We start from the raw sequence: 23,972 nt of genomic DNA on the forward strand, positions 1-23,972 counted from the left end.
TCCTATATAGAGCCCCTCTTCTTACTCTCACTTCATCTTTAGCAGCTTTCACTCCTCATTCGAAGTAAAATAACACTACAGCTGAGTAGTACAAAGCTGCCACTGCAAATTAACTAACAATGCCTTCTGCAGCTACGACTTTGGTCTCCAAATGCACCATTTTTCCTTGCCAAAAATCCTCACTTCCTGATCTCAAACACTCTGTTTCCGATCTTCCAATGCTTTCTGTTCACCACATTCAGAAAGGTGCTCTCTTTACCCGTCCTCCTTTTGCCATCACCCAACTCATTCCTTTTCCCATCACCCAACTCATTTCCCTTCTTAAACTCAGTCTTTTCTCAAACCCTCACTCACTTTCCTCCCTTAGCCGGTCGGTTCATTACCGACCAAGATGGCTACGTCTACATTTCTTGCAACGACGCTGGCGTTGATTTTGTACATGCTACAGCCGCTCACATTTACATTCGCGATGTCATAGGCTCCATTGATGTTCCTCATCATGTCAAAGAGTTCTTTCCGTTTGATCAAAAATTGAGCTATCAAGGCCATTTTAACCCTCTTCTTGCCATCCAAGTGACGGAATTAGCTGACGGCGTCTTCATTGGATGCGCCATCAATCATTCCGTTACAGACGGGATATCTTTTTGGAACTTTTTTAATACTTTCGCCGAGGTGAGTAGAGGTGTGAAAAGGATTTTAAGGCAGCCTGATTTTACCCGTAATTCAATATTGATCTCAAACGCTGTGCTAAAACTACCAGCTGATGGCCCCAAAGTCACTTTTGCGGGTGATGCCCCATTGAGAGAACGGATATTTAGTTTCAAAAGGGAATCGATTCTAAGACTCAAAGCAAAGACCAACAATCAGAATTTGAATTTTGGCGGAGAAATTAACATTGTTGAATTGATGGAAAAACAGAGCAACGATCCCCTGAAATTTTATATCAAAACAGAAACAGAGACGATAAACCCAACGGCTGAGATTTCATCATTTCAATCACTTTGCGCATTGCTCTGGCGTGCGGTGACACGTGCAAGGAAGTTCCCATCTTCGAAAATGACGACATTCAGAATGGCTGTAAATTGTTAGGTGTGGAATTGGCCAAACAAGTCAATTCTTTTGTTCACATAGTCGTGATGTAAGCGCTTACCCCATAATAGTCGTGATGTAAGCGCTTACCTTATCATAGGAAATTCATTCCTATAAATAGGTAGCTTATGGTTCATTTGTAAGATATCATTAAGATCATTTGCTATACACATCCCAAGAGAGAAAAAAATCTAAGAGAAATACTCTTAGTGAAAGGCCTAAGTAAGAGAAGGTCTTTGAGAGAATTTTCTGTGGTAAAATTCTTGAGTGTAATTGGGATTGGGGTTGTGAGGTTGAGTGTTGTAAACACTTGTAATATTTCTTCTTTAATAAGATCTGCAGCAGCAACGTGGACGTAGCTCTCACATTGAGGGTGAACCACTATAAATCTGTGTGTGCTATTTATTCTTCGCTTACATCACGGCGTAAGTAGGTTCTGTCTAAAGGAGGTTGGTATTTAAGTGGTCCAGCTGTGACCCTCCAATCTTTCCTGGGAACCTGCTTACAAAGGTCGGATTTGGGATTTAAATCCTAACAACTGGTATCAGAGCAACAGGTTGTGTTGTGATTTAGAAACGATGGGAGGCGAAGATGGTACGACGCACGACATCGGTAAATTCGATGGTACAGATTTTGCGTTCTGGAGAATGCAAATTGAAGATTATTTATATGGCAGAAAGCTTCATGAACATCTGAGTCCGAAACCAGAGGAGATGAAACAAGCAGATTGGGATCTCCTCGACAGACAAGTTCTGGGAGTCATTCGACTGACGCTGTCGAAGAACGTTGCTCACAACGTGGCAAAGGAGAAGACCACCGCAGATATGATGAAGGTATTGTCTGACATGTATGAGAAACCTTCGGCAAATAATAAGGTATTTCTCATGAAGAAACTATTTCATCTAAAGATGATGGAAAATGCTCATGTTGCTGCACACATAAATGAATTCAATACCATTGTAAATCAATTGTCATCGGTAAAAATTGATTTCGATGATGAAGTACAAGCTCTAATTTTGTTGGCATCCCTACCAAATAGTTGGGAGCCAATGAGAGCAGCGGTTAGTAATTCTGTCGGCAGTGACAAACTAAAGTTCAACGATGTTAGGGATCGTATCCTTGCTGAGGAGGTGCGCAGGACAGATTCGGGAGAGGCATCGACGAGTTCTGCTTTTAATGTTGAAAACAGAAGCAGAAATTATGACAGAAACTACAACCGAAATAGGGGCAGATCGAAGTCAAGGAATGACAGGGGTCAATCCAGACCAGGAAGAACACATGAGTGTTGGAACTGTGGAAAACCAGGTCACTTCAAGAAGAACTGCAGGGCGCCAAAGAAGGAGGACAACAAGGGGGCTGGAATCAACGCTGCTACGGAAGACATTGGCGATGCGTTGTTGCTATTGGTTGACAGCCCGATAGACTCTTGGGTGCTTGACTCAGGAGCGTCCTTTCATACCACCCCACATCATGATATAATGACAAACTACGTGGCTGGGAATCTCGGCAAAGTTTATTTAGCCGATGGAGAGCCGCTAGACGTTGTTGGCACGGGAGACATTAATTTGAAGATGTCAAATGGATCCTCGTGGAAGATTACAAAAGTTAGACATGTTCCAAAGCTGATGCGAAACCTGATTTCAGTAGGTCAGCTTGATGATGAGGGATATGATCTCAACTTTGGTAATGGGTCTTGGAAGGTGGCGAAAGGTGCTATGGTAGTTGGCCGAGGAAAGAAGATTGGCACTCTCTACATGACGGATAGCTGTCGTGATATTGTTGCTGTGGTTGACAACACAAAGAAGACAGATTTGTGGCATTGTCGGCTTGGGCATATCAGCCAGAAGGGGATGAAGCTGTTGGTGACAAATAGCTTAATTCCGGAGCTGAAGACGGTGGACCTTCATACGTGTGAGAGCTGCATTCTCGGAAAACAAAAGCGAGTAAGCTTCTCAAGTGCAGGCAGAGAGTTGAAGGTCGAAAAGCTGGAATTGATGCACACAGACGTGTGGGGACCTACCAATGTACCCTCCCTTGGAGGATCACACTACTACGTGACCTTCATTGATGATTCAACCAGGAAGGTATGGGTTTATTTTATGAAAAATAAATCCGATGTGTTTAGTGTATTCAAAAGATGGAAAGCCATGGTCGAGAATGAAACAAACCTCAAGTTGAAGTGTTTAAGGTCCGACAACGGCGGAGAATACACTGATGGTGATTTCAAACGGTACTGTGCCGATAATGGGATCAAGATGATGAAGACTATTCCTGGAACACCGCAACAGAATGGAGTAGCCGAAAGAATGAACCAAACGTTGCACGAGCGTGCTCGGAGTATGAGAATACACTCTGGACTGCCCAAGACATTCTGGGCAGATGCAGTCAATACCGCGACCTTCTTAATTAACCGAGGACCATCAGTTCCCTTGGATTTCAGAATTCCAGAAAAAGTCTGGAGTGGCAAGAAGGTAAATCTTTCATTTCTGAAAGTGTTCGGTTGCTTATCATATGTTCATAATGATGATACGGCTAGAAGCAAGCTTGATCCAAAATCAAAGAAGTGTTACTTTATTGGCTATGGTGACACCGAGCTTGGGTACCGATTTTGGGATGAACAAAATCGGAAGATCATCCGAAGCAGGAATGTTGTCTTTAACGAAGAGGTACTGTACAAAGACAAGCTGCAAAAGAATTCAGAATGTCAGGACAAGGAATCGGAAATAGTCGATTTGAGGGACTTTCCGGCACCTGAGCCGCAGCCAGGTACAACCGAGGCAGAGGAACAAACAATCCGAGAAGATGCTGATGAAAGTGCTGATTCTGAAACAAATGAACAGACGCCAATTGTCGCACCCCATTTTAACCGGGTCGATTTAGGGGTATGACATATTGGTGATTCCTGTTTATTTTATTTAAGGAGTCGCCACCTAATTAATTTAACGGTGAATTAGGACACCTAAATGTTAACTAAGGCAAAGTTAAAACTAAACCTCAATTAATAGTCTGCTTAACCAGTGTGATTCTAGGTAAGGGCTCTATATTATCCTAAAGGGAAGAGGTTAGGCATCCTTTAGAATCCGTTAACTTACGGTTATCCGACCAAACTTAGGTTAATTAATTAAAATTAAAGATGTAAATGTGGCATTTGGATTTTAAGAAATTGGTTTGCAATAGGGCTAACGTTTTAAAAAGGAAAATATAAGCTGTTAAAAATAAGGTTTGTAAATATTTCTAAAGCTTTAAATGATAAGGTTATTTGAAATAAACTTACGTATGTTACTAATGCTTTTAAAAATATGATAATGCTATTTAAAAGAAATAATCTTATAAATATTGCTATGGCTTTAAAAAGTGTTATTTAAAATAAATTTGCCAAAATATAATAATTTGCACATAAACAGAAGAAAATGCAGGTTGCGACGTTTTAATACTTGAAACGAATTGATTTTGCAGTTTAGACAAGATGGAGTTTTCTTTCTCTTTTCCATTACCCTTTATTAACTATGCTTAATTTAAAAAATATATGGTTGATTCCAAACTTGAAGAGCTATTTATAACATATACTAGAGTTCATGTTTGCATATTAGTGACATTTCTCAAAGCGATATTCTACAGTAGCCAAACATGATTCCTTTTACTCCGAGTATGCTATAAAAAAAAATCAAGTATTCTAACAAAATGAAATATTAACTACCCGTCCCATTCAACTAACCCACTAATTCTGCTAAGGTTTATCTAAATTAACAGAACAAGCAAAGAGTTAGTTGCATAATACAAATTAAAATGCAAAAAAGATAGAATAGAGGAGTAAATAAGTTAAATGGGCTCAGCCCATTTTTAAGACTGCTGTAATCTGGGCTGCTGATGGGAGTGGGCTCAGCCCATTTTTTAAACATGCTGTGGGCTGTTCACGTCTATTGGGCTTGGCCTAGAATTCATTTTTTCACTGCGGATAGGGGGCTGGACAGAGAGAGATCATGCTGGGCTTTTGGCCCAACGCCCAATGTGGAAGGAGACGAGTCCGAGCGAACTCGTACGCGATAGTCATGCATAAAAAAAACGAAAGAAAAGGATTAATACATGATCAATAAGTAAGTTTAACCATATAAAACGCAAACTTGAAACAAATCAGTAAATTATGTATACATACTATGTATGCCTATGATGTGAAAGCGTATGAAATTTCGAACAAGTATAGAAGATACAACGTACTTCCGTTATATCTAGCGATGAAATCAGAATCACGACATTTGCTAATCGAAGAAACTTGTACCCTTTGTTAAAAGATCATATGATAAAAATCTGTTTTAAACTTGGAGGTACATTTTAAAACCTTTTATGTAAGAGGGATGTTCTTTTAATTTAGATAATACACTGCTGAAGAATATCAAAATGGGTCAGCAACTTTGTCTTTTAATAACACACAACTGGAATGCAATTTCCTCACGAATGCTTACAAAATAGATTCGGAAAAAAAACACAAAAATACCAACAAACAGATTCAGGGAAAAAAAAAGACTATAAGCATGCTTATTTAGAGTCGCTATCCAGTTCGAGCTAATTAGGAACCACATCCAACAACAATCTAAATTAAATGATGTGTCCAGATGACAATAAAAGAGAAATTAGGACTAAGAAGACCAAATCATACCGAGAAAATCAAACAACAAGAACATTATTGAACTTAACCCTTTTCCTAGTCTCATCCTTTATTTTGAAACTCATTTTTTACAGGAGTTAATCAAACGTAATGCAAACAAGTTAACTGAACATAGGGCAATCCAAACAGTTTCAAAGAACCATGTTGACCCTTTTGGAAAAGAAGAGAATCCATTATTTAGCCATCTACTAGTGAAATCTTATTCAACAAACTATCACAAAATGATTCGAAGTCCTAGTTCAGACAGGTCCTAAACAAACCTGTATATATTTTAACTTTAAAGTCTATTAATGGTGAGATGCAAGCAGTTTTAATTCGTGTAAAGCAGTAGACATGTATCATGCGCAATAAAAAAATACTCTTAATCGCATACAAGATACATGGATTAATGAGTTCCCCTTTGTAATGGTTTAAACTCAAACAAGGGTCGAGCAAGAGAGAACCTCATAGCGAACTGATCTTTAAGCATGCTATTGTACCAAACAGGGTATACGAAACTATCAGCTAATAAACATACTAACAAACATGTAGTATAACAAGTGACAACAGTTAAATGTACAGGCAAACTTAGGCTCAAAACTAGTAGGCATGTGAGGAAATTATCATTTAAGCATGACCTGATCACATGAGAATACATGACTAAAATGGATTAAACATGAGCATCATTCAAATAAGGTACTAGACAGCATCCATAAACACATGGTTTAGTGATATCCAAACTCACATAAGAGCTAACAACATATTTAAAGACAAATCATAACGACCAAAATTAACACCAGACTGAAAACTGGACTACATTAAGATAATAATTCAATAGCAGCTAAACTGACATATAAGCAAACGACACTATATTAAACTAAACAGAACAGACTTATAATGCTAAAGCTGCTAACAATGCTAAACTAGCCATTATTTTTAACAATCAATCACAAACATTAACAAACACATAATAAACAGGAAAAATAAAATCAGTACACAAGACAAATTAAGACGAGTTCCTCTAAAACGCCAAACAGAGCACACACATATGTAGACCAGACTATGAGCAAAATGGTTTAAAGAGAAAAGGTTACCTTCTTCGGGCGCAGCGAAGTAGGTGCGAGTCTTCGATTTACACTCGAACACTTCAAATTTGATGCCGCGAGACTCGAATTCGCGACAAACGCAGAGTAGACGAAAAAATTGTTTAAATATTTTTTTTTGATTCGATGTTTTCGGGATATTGTGACAGCTAAAAGAAATTACTTTGCAAAGGATTCCTTGAACCGAAAATCAGTTATTTAGGAAACTTTCAGAATCAAGGATTTCGTTCTTTTGGGGGTTTTCTCGATTTTAAGGTTTCAATCCTTGGGGAGCTTCCTGAATCCCAAAAAATCCCCCTTTTTCGATTCAACCCTACCACCATTTATAGGTCTTTTGACCTTTGTATTGAAGAAAGAAAGAGGAAACGGGGACAGCGTCGAAGTGGGGGCAACAGTGGCGTGGGGAACAGGAAGGCGTGGGAGTAACGTGGTGAAGTGGAGTGACAGAAGGTAACGTGGGGGAGATGGGAGACGAAGGGAGCAGAGGGAAGTGGGGTGTCAGGGGTGTAGTGGAGGCGTGGGAGAGAGAGTGATGGGGTGGCGATGGGGAGGTGGAGAGGTATGGGTGCGAACAGTGAAGTGGGGTGACAGATGTGGTGGAGTTGGAGAAAGAAATAGCGGTATGGGTGTAGTGGGGTGTGATGGTGTAGATGGCGGTGATGGAAGAGCGGTGGAGAGGGGAAGCGGCGGTGGAGGAAGGGAGAGAGAGGAGGTGATGAGGCGGAAGAAGAAAAATGAGGGAAACCCTAAAAGGTTCCCCTTATTTTGAGTAAAACGAGTCAGACCCGGTCCATTTGTGGACTGTGTCAATTTTTTAGACCGGGTATTAAGAGAATAGGCTAATAAATTAAAACACGAATTATTCTAAAAATTGAGATAAGAGATATGGACTAGTCCAAAAATATTTAGGAGTTAATCGGACTTTGATTTGGGGTCCGGTAAGTCAAAATACGGACTGAGTGCAAGAAATAGTTTGACTTCTAAATTTGAATAAGAGACCCATTTTAATTAATGAATATACCGAGGGTGACAAAATATTACTTAATACCAAAAAAAAATGTGTGATTATTAGACTCGGGTAATAAAATCATATGGTGTTATAATAGCCGTGTAATAATATATGTTATTTTTCTTTGAAAATCCGCACTAAATAAATACTATTATTTAATTATGCAAAGATAAATGCGTAAGCTGGTAAAATGCCGAAATGATAAGAACTGTGAATTATAATAATATTAATAAATAGTAATAATAATAATAATGATAATAATAATAATTATTATTATTATTATTATAATAGAATAATAAAGTGTCGGTATTGATAAGAGGCTAATAATTATAGTAAACATAATGTATATTTTTTATTTTCCAAAAATATATTAGAAGCTTAAAATAGGTATTTTGGCAGAGAGGCGGGACAAAATTGGGTGTCAACAACTTGTCCCTCTTTGCCCGGTAATGATGAAAAGAGTTGTCGGGCAAAGACGTTGACTCAGTAGCCTATTTTGTCCCGGCTAAAGGAAACTTGAGAGGATTACGACCGAACTCCGGTCTCTGAGTTGCATACATATCTCGGGCTTTACGAGAATCAGGTCGAGTGTAGTTCTGGGATAATTACGACACGTGAACCCAATTGACGCGATACTTGCAAAATATTGTCTCAGTGCTGAATTATGATAACACTGGGTATTGTGATAGAAACTTGAGAATTCTGAAGATTGAATTGCAAAAGAATACTTGTGATTAGAGACGAGTGTTCGAGGTAGATCTTTGACCCGTGTCGGGAAGTCTGATTGTCTTTCCCGACGAATTGCCCCAGTTCGCTGCCGAAGAAAAAGTTCCACGATTTGATGTGTGATGCCAACTTCGATATTGTCAAAAGCCATCAGCTAAAAACAATTGTTATCAATAAAGAAATATAAGTAAATAAGCCAGAGTTGGAGAAGTTACACTTGCAACCCCCGTTTCAAAAGTTGAATCCACATTCGGAGGTGGATGCTTGAACTGAAATATAAGATACCCGCATTCGGAGGTGGGTGCCTGAACTTGAAATATAAGATACTCGCATTCGGAGGTGGGTGCCTGAACTTGAAATATAAGATACCCGCATTCGGAGGTGGGTGCCTGAACTTGAAATATAAGATACCCGCATTCGGAGGTGGGTGCTTGAACTTGAAATATAAGATACCCGTATTCGGAGGTGGGTGCCTGAACTTGAAATATAAGATACCCGCATTCGGAGGTGGGTGCCTGAATTTGAAATATAAGATACCCGCATTCGGAGGTGGGTGCCTGAACTGAACATTGAAATACCCGCATTCTAAGGTGGGTGCCTAAATTGGAAATTGACATACCCGCATTCTAAGGTGGGTGCCTAATTTGAACATTGAAATACCCGCATTCTAAGGTGGGTGCCTGAATTGAACATTGAAATACCCGCATTCTAAGGTGGGTGCCTGGATTGAAATTGACATACCCGCATTCTAAGGTGGGTGCCTGAATTGAACATTGAAATACCCGCATTCTAAGGTGGGTGCCTAGATTGAAATTGACATACCCGCATTCTAAGGTGGGTGCCTGAATTGAACATTGAAATACCCGCATTCTAAGGTGGGTGCCTAAATTGGAAATTGACATACCCGCATTCTAAGGTGGGTGCCTAATTTGAACATTGAAATACCCGCATTCTAAGGTGGGTGCCTGAATTGAACATTGAAATACCCGCATTCTAAGGTGGGTGCCTGGATTGAAATTGACATACCCGCATTCTAAGGTGGGTGCTTGAATTGAACATTGAAATACCCGCATTCTAAGGTGGGTGCCTAGATTGAAATTGACATACCCGCATTCTAAGGTGGGTGCCTGAATTGAACATTGAAATACCCGCATTCTAAGGTGGGTGCCTAAATTGGAAATTGACATACCCGCATTCTAAGGTGGGTGCCTAATTTGAACATTGAAATACCCGCATTCTAAGGTGGGTGCCTGAATTGAACATTGAAATACCCGCATTTTAAGGTGGGTGCCTATATCATGTCCACTTCCCATGGTACAAAAATGTAAATCCATATCCACTTTCAGGGTGCAGAAAAATAAATCCAAGTCCACTTTCACAGTTCAAAATATAAATCTACGTCCGCATTTCACGGTACAAAATATAAATCCACGTCGACTTTGACATACGTATTATACGGTACAACAGTAAATTTACATCTACTTTCACGTCTGCAATATACGGCGCAAAAATAAATTCACTTTTACTTTCGAAAACATAAATCTGTATCCACTTTCTACAATTATATGTATATTTTTTTTTTTTGTAATATAATTCTATTTCCACTTCCATGCTCGCATCCACAATGTAAATGTAAATCCACGTCCACTTTAGAAATAGTATTGTAAAAAGATATCCACATCTTAATCCATGTCCCGTTGTGACGGAAGTTAAATATATTAACCCCCACAATTTGATATACGATGCAATATTTCGATCTTGTTATCTTATTAACATACTTCATTCTAAAAGAATTTGATAATGATTTGAACATGTATGAAGTGATGACGAAACTGAGGAATTCTAACCAATAACAGGTGATCAAGGTCAGTGTCCATGATTATATGTATTCGATCCATCGATGAATGTCACGAGCTAAAACAACTGTTAGTGATAAGAATCAATAGCTGGGTCTAAAAGAATTATACTTACAGCCCTTGGTTGACAAGATGAACTTGTGTCCACTGTTGCAATTGAAATTTCGTGATGAGTGGAACGACGCCCACCGTTCGGCATAAGCTACCTTTGCATCCACGCTGAAGAGTATTTGCATTTTGAAGAAAGTTAACTTTTTGATCACGCCCATAATTTAATACATGCACCGTGTTCATGTTAATTGGACCTGTCTCAACAAAGAAAAATTGTGAGTTTAAAAGAAAATTGGTTGACTTGTGCATGTCGGGGAACTTGGCCCTTGAATTGACTTTTGTCTCGGTCGCGTCCACGTTCTTCGATGTCTCACCACATATCTTGCTTTGCCGGGGAGTTTCAGTTATAAAAAAAAATGTATTTTGAAAATAAAAGTAATGAGATTTGGATGACTTTGAAAGGAAATACTTAGTGGCTCTAATATGTAACATGATTAAGAAGACTCGATTTTTGAATTTACTCACATTTTAGAAATATGGATGGACTTTTGTTTAAGACCATTTTTATGCTACTTCTAAAAATTTGTCCCAGTTTCAGTCTTAGAGATGCTTGATTCTGGACAATTGAAAAATAAGAACTTATAATTAAAGTTTTCGAAAGTGATTTGACCGACTTCGAAATTTGTCCCAGTTTCAAGTCCTGGAAACGCTTGGTTCTAAACGATCGAAAAGTGAGAAAGTTGTAATGAAAAAATTTTGAAAATGATTTGACCGATTTCAAAAATTTGTCTCAGTTTCAAGATACTAAGACACATGAATTTAAGCGGTGGGGAAGACCAAGTTTTGTATAAAAATCCTTATGTATTTTATAGGAACCAAAACGTTTGGACAAACTAAAAAATTTCAAAATAGAAGGGCCGAACCCGCCTCGGGTTGCCTACGTATCCCCAAAGGAATCAGGCCAGACGTAGTTCGTGATGAACATAAAGATTTTTGAGTTTGTTTTGTTTTTTAATAAAGGGGGGGCCGAACCCGATATGGGTTGCCTACGTATCCAAAAGGAAATCAGGCCACACGTAGTTCCACCCATACAACAAAACACTGAAATATTTTGAAAAAGTGGCCGAACCCGATGTGGGCTGCCTACGTATCCAACAGGAAGTCAGGCCAAACGTAGTTCCAACCACAAACAAAGATACTGAAATGATTTAAAAAGAGTGGCCGAACCCGATATGGGCTGCCTACGTATCCAACAGGAAGTCAGGCCAAACGTAGTTCGTTACAAACAAAATGACAGAAATCTTAATTTAAAAAGGCCGTAACAAAACATAGAGGCAATATGACAAAAGGAACTAAATGTTCTAGTTGATGCCTCCGGCCTACTACAAAAGGAAAATTTAAACTGAAAATACTGAAACTCCCGACGAACCGGGGCTAAGATAGAAGTTCAATTTTGCAACTCAGGTCCTGGCTCAGCAGCCTATAAAGTCAATATTTCAGCAAAGTCTTTGATTATCGCAGCATGATCATCTTCATCTTCCACGAACAGGTTCTTGACTCCCTCCACGATATCATCATAGGCAACTTCAACAATCAGATCTGAAGGTTTTGAGAAAGTTTGATCAATGGTAGGAATAGGTTTTGGCAATGGAACCTCCTTCCTTTTATTCTTTCGTGCTTTCTTCACTTCTTCCTCAGTTGGCTCATATCCCAAACCGAATGTAAACTGTTGCGTAGGGAGAACGACTGGCTCAACCCGCCCATTTAGTGTTTTCCCTAGCCCAAATCCAGGTTGGTACCCATTTCTCACCATTTCTTTTGCAACCATAATTGCGGCGCATGATCTTTTGAACTCTTGAGTTTGACATACTTCACTCTCCTTAGTGACATTCACAACCTCCCAAGCGTGGTAAGCTGCTCCGTCGAAACCTCCTTCTGCCTCGATGAATGGAGTGGATTGCTCTATATAGAAAGACGTGTCTCCTTCTCCATGTATACATATTTGTTGTTGATCCCACTCGAATTTGACAGTTTGGTGCAAAGTAGATGGTATAGCCCCAGCCAGATGAATCCACGGCCTACCTAACAGCATATTGTATGACGTGGAAATATCAAGTACTTGAAAGTCCATAATGAATTCAACAGGGCCAATCAACACTTTCAACTCTATTTCCCCAATAGGACGCCTTGGAGCCCCATCAAATGCTCGAATATTCATATCACTGGTCTTGAGCTCGCTAACATTATATCCGATCTTCTTCAGACTTGTTAATGGACAGATGTTGAGTCCAGAACCCCCATCAACTAATACCTTAGCCACAAACATGTTACGACACTTGACAGTTATATGGAGTGCTTTGTTATGCATGCATCCTTCCGGCGGCAATTCTTCATTATCGAAGCTGATTCGATGACTGTCAAGCACGCGCTCAATCATCCCAGCTAACGCCTCACTAGTTGTTTCGCTTGGAACATATGCTTCATTCAAAATCCTCAACAGTGCATTTCTGTGCATATCTGAACTCAAAAGCAAAGAGAGAATAGGAATTTGAGCATTGGTCTTTTTCAACTGATCCACAACTGAGTACTCACTAGCTTTAATTTTCCTCAGAAATTCTTCTGCTTCGAATTCAGTCACGACCCTTTTGGGAGGTACGTTGGTTTCCTTAAGTTGCCCCAATCTAACTAGTTCTTCTGGAGAATAGCACCTCCCAGACCTTGTCATTCCTGACGTCTTAACCTTGTCAGTGATCGTGTCCTTTCCTCGACACTCCATCACAGTTTGTTGATAATTCCATGGTACGGCTTTTGTATCGAGCACTGGCAACTGATTTGGTGCTCGAACTACTTCCACAGGTATTGATGAAGCTCCTAATATCTCGACAGGCACACAACCCCTTACCACTACAGCCGGAGAAGCAACGGCTACAAAATCATGATCCTCCACACGATCCACAGGCACTATAAATTCGGCTGGGTCGTCAACATTTTCATCTATTCCAATCATATTTATCGTGGCCCCATCATGGGTCGGGAGTGGATTGTTAACCACATTTGGTGTTGGTGGTTTGACCGTGATCTGTTTTGCTTCAATAAGATCCTCAACCTTATGCTTCAATGCGTAACAACGATCAGTGGAATGGCCTTTTACCCCCGAATGATATGCACATGTTTTAGTGGGATCAAAGCTTCTGGGTAATGGATCTGGAATTCTACCTTCCACAGGATATACTAAGCCTGAAGCTTGCAGCCTTTCAAAAACAACGCTCAGTGGCTCTCCTAATGGTGTGAAATTGCGAAATGGTTTATTTGGGCGAGGTGCGGATGCATTGTTTGGATGATGAGTTTGTGATGGTGGAGCTGGATATGTTGGTGGTCGTGCAGCTCGATATGCTGGTTGTGTGTTGTAAACAGGGTAGGATATTTGTGGTGATTGAGGTTGGTAAGATGACAAAGCTTGGTCGTAGGGATGTGGAGAATATTGGAAATATTGTGAGTGGTGAGCGTTAGGCTGGTATCGCGGGGGTCGTTGATGGTGGTATGATGTGTTTCCCAAAGCCATTACCGATGCTGCTTCTTTCTCTTTTTTCTTTCCGTTTCCGAGAGTACCTGTTTGTATAGCCCTACTAGTAGACTGCAAAGCCGCAAGACTCGTTATTCTCCCTGTCTTAATGCCATCTTCGATCATGTCCCCAGCTTTGATCACTTCTGCAAAAGTTTTCCCACTCATTGTCACCAAACGTTCATAGTATTCCGGTTCTAGTGCTTGAATGAAGAAAGTAACCATTTCTGTCTCCTCCATGGGTGGGTGTACCCTAGATGCTTCTTCCCTCCACCGTATAGCATATTCTCAAAATGATTCGGTGAACTTCTTCTTCAACTTTGTAATTGAGATTCTGTCAGGAGTGATCTCAACATGAAACTTGTAGTGATCCACAAAAGCATTTGCCAAATCATCCCAAGTACGCCATTTGGTTGTATCTTGCTTAGAATACCACTCCAAGGCTTTTCCACTCAAACTCTGATTGAATAGTTTGACTCTTATCCCTTCATTCTTCCCCACACCAATCAACTTTTCACAATAGACCTTCAAATGGAAGAAAGGGTTCCCCGACCCATCAAACTTCTCAAATTTTGGAATCTTGTAACCTGGTGGCAATTCTACCTCAGGAAATGCACATAATTCTTCATATCTCACGCTTTGGTTACTACCAAGTCCACGCAAACTTCTCATGGCATCCTCCAAACTTTTGAGCTTTCTATTTATCATTTCATCATTAATTGACCGTGCCTCATTTTCAACTTCGACATAATGATCAACATCTGTGCGACATTGTCCCTGGATTTGTGTCATGGGTGGAGCTGTGGTATAAGTATATACTGGCGGAACTTGATGTGTATTGGTAACATCATGTGCCGGCGGTATGAACTGAGTTTTTGAAGAGGTGGTTGTAAATAAAAGGGGAGCATTTTGAGTGAGGTGTTCGGAGCGAACTGGCTGAGAAGTGGTAAAATAATTTGCTTGGTTAAATTCGTCCAAATTTGGGAATGGAGGTGGCATAGGCAAAGTCTGACGAACCCCATGAGATGGAGTCATATGTGGTGGCGTTTGAGAAAATGACCGGTTGTGAAGTACCATATGACTTAGTTCGGCAACTCGTCGCTCCAGACGAGCAATGGTCTCCAAATGTGTTTCTGATTCTTTGGAGGATGTGGGATCACTCGTGATCGGTAAACTAAGAGATGACTCAGATGAAGTGGTTGCATTGATCAAACTTTGCTCCATTTTAGAACAAGTCTTTTTAGTTAACCAGATGATTAGTGATGAGTCAGAGTCTGATTTTTTGGCTCTAGACCGTGTGAAATATGGATGCTCCGCCAGTTCCCCTTTAGCACAAGTCAACCTTTTTATTTTGAAAAATAAATTTTAAAAAGAAAAAAGATAAAACAAGAAAAAAAGAAAAAAGAAAATGAGTCAGTATACGGTAAGGATAATATTATTGCATATAAACACATTATTGCACATAATACATCGCGTTTTATAATGCAAGGGACCTCTTTATGCCAGAGGTAGGCCTAACGAACATTGAAGGACAAACATGTCTTTTATGTATTATTCCACAACTCCTCCTAAAAGTAATTTGCAAGAATAAAAATTATTACATGCCAATAATACATCTCAAAATCAACCTAAGATATCTAATACTTCAACTTCACTAATTTCCTTTGGTTGTCTTCAACCTCCGGCATTAATTAATGCTCCACGGCAACCTGCAACAAAATGTCAGTTTCCTTGAAATATTTATCTATAGAGTATTAGGTCCACATATTCCACATATTTGTCCTTCAAATAATGCACATAGATAGTGAGTAGTGTCACTTAGAGTCATAGACTCATTTGGACATTTGGTAAGGTTGACTAATGAACTTAATACACCAAGGGTATTAAGCTTCCTAGGTTTAAAATGATGCATGTCCTTACAAGGTTTTGGTTTTCGCTCTACCTGGGTAGACTAAGAATGGTTTTCCTATGACACAAGGCTCCCCCAAGCGGACAACTTGGAAGTGGAAAGTCCGTGGCCGTCGACTGCACCGCCGATCGACTAAATCCACAAGACCAATCCAACTAAAGGGGTAATTTAGTAGTGCACGGGCGCAAACTGCGAAGCCGCTTTAAGTGTGTGAATATGTGTGAATTTTCCAGGAGTGGAGGAAATATGAAACGGAATGCCAATTTAAGGAAAGCAGTAATATACATATTACATAGAACAAAAAAAATGCATATAAGGAATGGAACAATAATACTTGAAATCATATAAAACTACAATACAGGCAAAATAAAATAAAACAAACAAAATATCTCACAAATTATTTATTAACTTAAGTTGTTATGGTTAGAGCCTAAAGTCCCCAGCAGAGTCGCCAAGCTGTCGCACCCCATTTTAACCGGGTCGATTTAGGGGTATGACATATTGGTGATTCCTGTTTATTTTATTTAAGGAGTCGCCACCTAATTAATTTAACGGTGAATTAGGACACCTAAATGTTAACTAAGGCAAAGTTAAAACTAAACCTCAATTAATAGTCTGCTTAACCAGTGTGATTCTAGGTAAGGGCTCTATATTATCCTAAAGGGAAGGGGTTAGGCATCCTTTAGAATCCGTTAACTTACGGTTATCCGACCAAACTTAGGTTAATTAATTAAAATTAAAGATGTAAATGTGGCATTTGGATTTTAAGAAATTGGTTTGCAATAGGGCTAATGTTTTAAAAAGGAAAATATAAGCTGTTAAAAATAAGGTTTGTAAATATTTCTAAAGCTTTAAATGATAAGGTTATTTGAAATAAACTTACGTATGTTACTATTGCTTTTAAAAATATGATAATGCTATTTAAAAGAAATAATCTTATAAATATTGCTATGGCTTTAAAAAGTGTTATTTAAAATAAATTTGCCAAAATATAATAATTTGCACATAAACAGAAGAAAATGCAGGTTGCGACGTTTTAATACTTGAAACGAATTGATTTTGCAGTTTAGACAAGATGGAGTTTTCTTTCTCTTTTCCATTACCCTTTATTAACTATGCTTAATTTAAAAAATATATGGTTGATTCCAAACTTGAAGAGCTATTTATAACATATACTAGAGTTCATGTTTGCATATTAGTGACATTTCTCAAAGCGATATTCTACAGTAGCCAAACATGATTCCTTTTACTCCGAGTATGCTATAAAAAAAAATCAAGTATTCTAACAAAATGAAATATTAACTACCCGTCCCATTCAACTAACCCACTAATTCTGCTAAGGTTTATCTAAATTAACAGAACAAGCAAAGAGTTAGTTGCATAATACAAATTAAAATGCAAAAAAGATAGAATAGAGGAGTAAATAAGTTAAATGGGCTCAGCCCATTTTTAAGACTGCTGTAATCTGGGCTGCTGATGGGAGTGGGCTCAGCCCATTTTTTAAACATGCTGTGGGCTGTTCACGTCTATTGGGCTTGGCCTAGAATTCATTTTTTCACTGCGGATAGGGGGCTGGACAGAGAGAGATCATGCTGGGCTTTTGGCCCAACGCCCAATGTGGAAGGAGACGAGTCCGAGCGAACTCGTACGCGATAGTCATGCATAAAAAAAACGAAAGAAAAGGATTAATACATGATCAATAAGTAAGTTTAACCATATAAAACGCAAACTTGAAACAAATCAGTAAATTATGTATACATACTATGTATGCCTATGATGTGAAAGCGTATGAAATTTCGAACAAGTATAGAAGATACAACGTACTTCCGTTATATCTAGCGATGAAATCAGAATCACGACATTTGCTAATCGAAGAAACTTGTACCCTTTGTTAAAAGATCATATGATAAAAATCTGTTTTAAACTTGGAGGTACATTTTAAAACCTTTTATGTAAGAGGGATGTTCTTTTAATTTAGATAATACACTGCTGAAGAATATCAAAATGGGTCAGCAACTTTGTCTTTTAATAACACACAACTGGAATGCAATTTCCTCACGAATGCTTACAAAATAGATTCGGAAAAAAAACACAAAAATACCAACAAACAGATTCAGGGAAAAAAAAAGACTATAAGCATGCTTATTTAGAGTCGCTATCCAGTTCGAGCTAATTAGGAACCACATCCAACAACAATCTAAATTAAATGATGTGTCCAGATGACAATAAAAGAGAAATTAGGACTAAGAAGACCAAATCATACCGAGAAAATCAAACAACAAGAACATTATTGAACTTAACCCTTTTCCTAGTCTCATCCTTTATTTTGAAACTCATTTTTTACAGGAGTTAATCAAACGTAATGCAAACAAGTTAACTGAACATAGGGCAATCCAAACAGTTTCAAAGAACCATGTTGACCCTTTTGGAAAAGAAGAGAATCCATTATTTAGCCATCTACTAGTGAAATCTTATTCAACAAACTATCACAAAATGATTCGAAGTCCTAGTTCAGACAGGTCCTAAACAAACCTGTATATATTTTAACTTTAAAGTCTATTAATGGTGAGATGCAAGCAGTTTTAATTCGTGTAAAGCAGTAGACATGTATCATGCGCAATAAAAAAATACTCTTAATCGCATACAAGATACATGGATTAATGAGTTCCCCTTTGTAATGGTTTAAACTCAAACAAGGGTCGAGCAAGAGAGAACCTCATAGCGAACTGATCTTTAAGCATGCTATTGTACCAAACAGGGTATACGAAACTATCAGCTAATAAACATACTAACAAACATGTAGTATAACAAGTGACAACAGTTAAATGTACAGGCAAACTTAGGCTCAAAACTAGTAGGCATGTGAGGAAATTATCATTTAAGCATGACCTGATCACATGAGAATACATGACTAAAATGGATTAAACATGAGCATCATTCAAATAAGGTACTAGACAGCATCCATAAACACATGGTTTAGTGATATCCAAACTCACATAAGAGCTAACAACATATTTAAAGACAAATCATAACGACCAAAATTAACACCAGACTGAAAACTGGACTACATTAAGATAATAATTCAATAGCAGCTAAACTGACATATAAGCAAACGACACTATATTAAACTAAACAGAACAGACTTATAATGCTAAAGCTGCTAACAATGCTAAACTAGCCATTATTTTTAACAATCAATCACAAACATTAACAAACACATAATAAACAGGAAAAATAAAATCAGTACACAAGACAAATTAAGACGAGTTCCTCTAAAACGCCAAACAGAGCACACACATATGTAGACCAGACTATGAGCAAAATGGTTTAAAGAGAAAAGGTTACCTTCTTCGGGCGCAGCGAAGTAGGTGCGAGTCTTCGATTTACACTCGAACACTTCAAATTTGATGCCGCGAGACTCGAATTCGCGACAAACGCAGAGTAGACGAAAAAATTGTTTAAATATTTTTTTTTGATTCGATGTTTTCGGGATATTGTGACAGCTAAAAGAAATTACTTTGCAAAGGATTCCTTGAACCGAAAATCAGTTATTTAGGAAACTTTCAGAATCAAGGATTTCGTTCTTTTGGGGGTTTTCTCGATTTTAAGGTTTCAATCCTTGGGGAGCTTCCTGAATCCCAAAAAATCCCCCTTTTTCGATTCAACCCTACCACCATTTATAGGTCTTTTGACCTTTGTATTGAAGAAAGAAAGAGGAAACGGGGACAGCGTCGAAGTGGGGGCAACAGTGGCGTGGGGAACAGGAAGGCGTGGGAGTAACGTGGTGAAGTGGAGTGACAGAAGGTAACGTGGGGGAGATGGGAGACGAAGGGAGCAGAGGGAAGTGGGGTGTCAGGGGTGTAGTGGAGGCGTGGGAGAGAGAGTGATGGGGTGGCGATGGGGAGGTGGAGAGGTATGGGTGCGAACAGTGAAGTGGGGTGACAGATGTGGTGGAGTTGGAGAAAGAAATAGCGGTATGGGTGTAGTGGGGTGTGATGGTGTAGATGGCGGTGATGGAAGAGCGGTGGAGAGGGGAAGCGGCGGTGGAGGAAGGGAGAGAGAGGAGGTGATGAGGCGGAAGAAGAAAAATGAGGGAAACCCTAAAAGGTTCCCCTTATTTTGAGTAAAACGAGTCAGACCCGGTCCATTTGTGGACTGTGTCAATTTTTTAGACCGGGTATTAAGAGAATAGGCTAATAAATTAAAACACGAATTATTCTAAAAATTGAGATAAGAGATATGGACTAGTCCAAATATATTTAGGAGTTAATCGGACTTTGATTTGGGGTCCGGTAAGTCAAAATACGGACTGAGTGCAAGAAATAGTTTGACTTCTAAATTTGAATAAGAGACCCATTTTAATTAATGAATATACCGAGGGTGACAAAATATTACTTAATACCAAAAACAAATGTGTGATTATTAGACTCGGGTAATAAAATCATATGGTGTTATAATAGCCGTGTAATAATATATGTTATTTTTCTTTGAAAATCCGCACTAAATAAATACTATTATTTAATTATGCAAAGATAAATGCGTAAGCTGGTAAAATGCCGAAATGATAAGAACTGTGAATTATAATAATATTAATAAATAGTAATAATAATAATAATGATAATAATAATAATTATTATTATTATTATAATAGAATAATAAAGTGTCGGTATTGATAAGAGGCTAATAATTATAGTAAACATAATGTATATTTTTTATTTTCCAAAAATATATTAGAAGCTTAAAATAGGTATTTTGGCAGAGAGGCGGGACAAAATTGGGTGTCAACACCAATCACAGAGCTGCGTAGATCATCCAGGATCAGGAAGCCGCTTCACAGGTACTCTCCATCCCTCAACTACATTCTACTCACTGATAGAGGGGAGCCGGAATGTTATGAAGAAGCAATGCAAGTCGATGAATTGACTAAGTGGGAGCTGGCAATGAAGGATGAAATGGATTCACTATCGGCAAATCATACATGGGAATTATCCGAGTTGCCAAAGGATAAAAAGGCATTGCAAAACAAATGGGTTTATCGGATAAAGGAAGAACCCAGTGGAAGCAAGTGTTATAAAGCAAGATTGGTTGCAAAGGGATTTCAACAGAAAGAAGGCATTGACTATACAGAGATCTTCTCTCCTGTAGTCAAGATGATGACTATCAGAACTGTTCTTGGGCTGGTAGCAAAGGAAAATCTACATCTGCAACAGATGGACGTGAAAACTGCATTTCTTCACGGTGATCTAGACGAGAAAATCTACATGCGACAACCGGAGGGATTCAAAATCAAAGGAAAGGAGAATCTGGTGTGCAAACTTCAAAAGAGTCTGTACGGACTAAAACAGGCTCCAAGACAGTGGTATTTAAAGTTTGACAGCTTTATGAAGAAAGCTGATTTTTCAAGGTGCGAGGCAGATCACTGCTGTTACTTCAAAACATTTGAATACTCGTACATGATACTTCTACTCTATGTCGACGACATGCTAATCGTAGGAGCAAACCTACAGGAGATTGATCGGTTGAAAAAAGGGTTATCGGAAGAGTTTGCAATGAAGGATTTGGGAGCTGCAAAGCAAATCCTTGGGATGAGAATCGACCGAAGCAAGGAGGGCATCAAACTCTCACAAGAAGAATATGTGAGGAAAGTTATCAAAAGGTTTAACATGCATGATGCCAAGCCAGTCAGCACTCTCTTGGCTGGACACTTTCGGTTGTCAAAGGATCAGTCGCCGACAACCGAGGATGAGAAGAAGCAGATGGACAAGATACCTTATGCATCTGCAATCGGTAGTCTTATGTATGCAATGATATGTACAAGGCCAGACATTGCACATGCAGTGGGAGTTGTCAGCCGATTTATGAGCAATCCGGGAAAGCAACACTGGGAGGCTGTGAAGTGGATATTCAGATATCTGAAAGGCAGCTCGAGTTCAGCTCTGTATTTCCGAAAATCAAAAACAGGATTGCAAGGGTATGTTGATGCTGACAACAGTGGTGATATTGATAGCAGAAAGAGCACATCCGGGTATGTTTACACCTTCGGAGGTACTGCAATCTCTTGGGTTTCCAAGTTGCAAAAGATAGTAGCTCTCTCTAGTTGTGAGGCTGAGTACGTTGCTGTGACGGAGGCCACAAAGGAAATGATGTGGCTACAATCTTTTCTGCGGGAATTGGATCAGGACCACGAGGGAAGTGTGTTATATTGTGATAGCCAAAGCGCCATTCATTTGGCAAAGAACCCGGTTTACCATGCTCGAACGAAGCACATACAACTCCGGTACCATTTCATTAGATCAGCTTTGGAAGATGGAGCGCTGGTGCTTGAGAAGATCGCAGGGAGTCAGAATCCAGCAGACATGCTGACAAAGGCAGTGACGATAGACAAACTGAAGCTATGCTCAACTTCAGTTGGCCTGCACGAAGTATGAAAGTAGGAAAGAGCTGCTGCATCGATCAAAGTGTGAAGACAAATTAAAATTAGTCTTCAAGTGGGAGATTTGTTAGGTGTAGAATTGGCCAAACAAGTCAATTCTTTTGTTCACATAGTCGTGATGTAAGCGCTTACCTCATAATAGTCGTGATGTAAGCGCTTACCTCATCATAGGAAATTCATTCCTATAAATAGGTAGCTTATGGTTCATTTGTAAGATATCATTAAGATCATTTGCTATACACATCCCAAGAGAGAAAAAAATCTAAGAGAAATACTCTTAGTGAAAGGCCTAAGTAAGAGAAGGTCTTTGAGAGAATTTTCTGTGGTAAAATTCTTGAGTGTAATTGGGATTGGGGTTGTGAGGTTGAGTGTTGTAAACACTTGTAATATTTCTTCTTTAATAAGATCTGCAGCAGCAACGTGGACGTAGCTCTCACATTGAGGGTGAACCAGTATAAATCTGTGTGTGCTATTTATTCTTCGCTTACATCACGGCGTAAGTAGGTTCTGTCTAAGGAGGTTGGTATTTAAGTGGTCCAGCTGTGACCCTCCAATCTTTCCTGGGAACCTGCTTACAAAGGTCGGATTTGAGATTTAAATCCTAACATAAATTGCCATCACCGTTTCCACCCGAAGCTACATCCGTTATACTTTGGCAACGCAATTCAGAGCATTCCAACTTACGCATCATCAGGGGATGTTTTATCTAACAATCTGCATTGGCGTGCGGAGCAATTGAACAAGAATGTGAATGATGTTATGGTGAGCAAGTTTTTAGAGGATTGGGAGAGGGACCCACGGTGTTTCCCGTTGGGGAATTTTGACGGAGCGATGCTAACAATGGGGAGCTCGCCGAGGTTTCCAATGTATGATAATGATTTCGGATGGGGCAGACCAGTAGCCGTACGGAGTGGTCGGGCGAATAAGTTTGATGGGAAGATATCAGCGTTTCCGGGGAGAGAAGGAGGAGGGAGCGTTGATTTAGAGGTGGTGTTATCGCCTGAAACAATGGAAGGCCTTGAGTTGGACACAGAGTTCATGCAGTATGTTACTGGCTATTGAAAACAGTAATTCTAATTAGTAGTACTATTTGAATTGGGATGGGTTAAATGGTGAGCTTTGTGTTTTGGAAGCGGGATTGTGATTTGTGGGGTGAGGCCGTGAGGGTGTAACATAGTAGCTGCTGTTCAATTGTGATTTTACTCAACCTGTATTTGTGGTGATTAATTTAATTGAGTTTGATGATCATCATTTGGTTAAAATATAATTCACCCTCTTCAGAGAAAGCAGGGATGAAGAGGTTTCTCTGTATCATTCCACTGATTAATGATTCACCACAATATGCGCGGCAGATACAAAACAAGAACATTTTAGCTCACCAAGCGCATCCCTCAATCAAGGTTACGCTGATTAATTTTCCCGAGTGAGTTGATCAGATCTGCTTTGATTGTTTGGTTCAATGTCACGGATGAACGCAATAAGCTCTCTTAATTAAGATTCTCCCTTGCAATTTTAGTATTCACTGCGAGTTAGGTGTTAATGCTAAGGATCGCTGGGTAATAAATGTCATAAATTACGTATAGATTCTATGA

General features: G+C 39.1%; 1 pseudogene; it reads left to right on the forward strand.

Moving 5' to 3' along the window:
- Positions 1 to 119: 119 nt before the first annotated feature.
- LOC132640382 (uncharacterized acetyltransferase At3g50280-like) lies at positions 120 to 23,725 on the forward strand (annotated as a pseudogene).
- Positions 23,726 to 23,972: the final 247 nt, after the last annotated feature.

This window comes from Lycium barbarum, chromosome 5 (assembly GCF_019175385.1).
Source record: "Lycium barbarum isolate Lr01 chromosome 5, ASM1917538v2, whole genome shotgun sequence".
NCBI lineage: Eukaryota > Viridiplantae > Streptophyta > Magnoliopsida > Solanales > Solanaceae > Lycium > Lycium barbarum.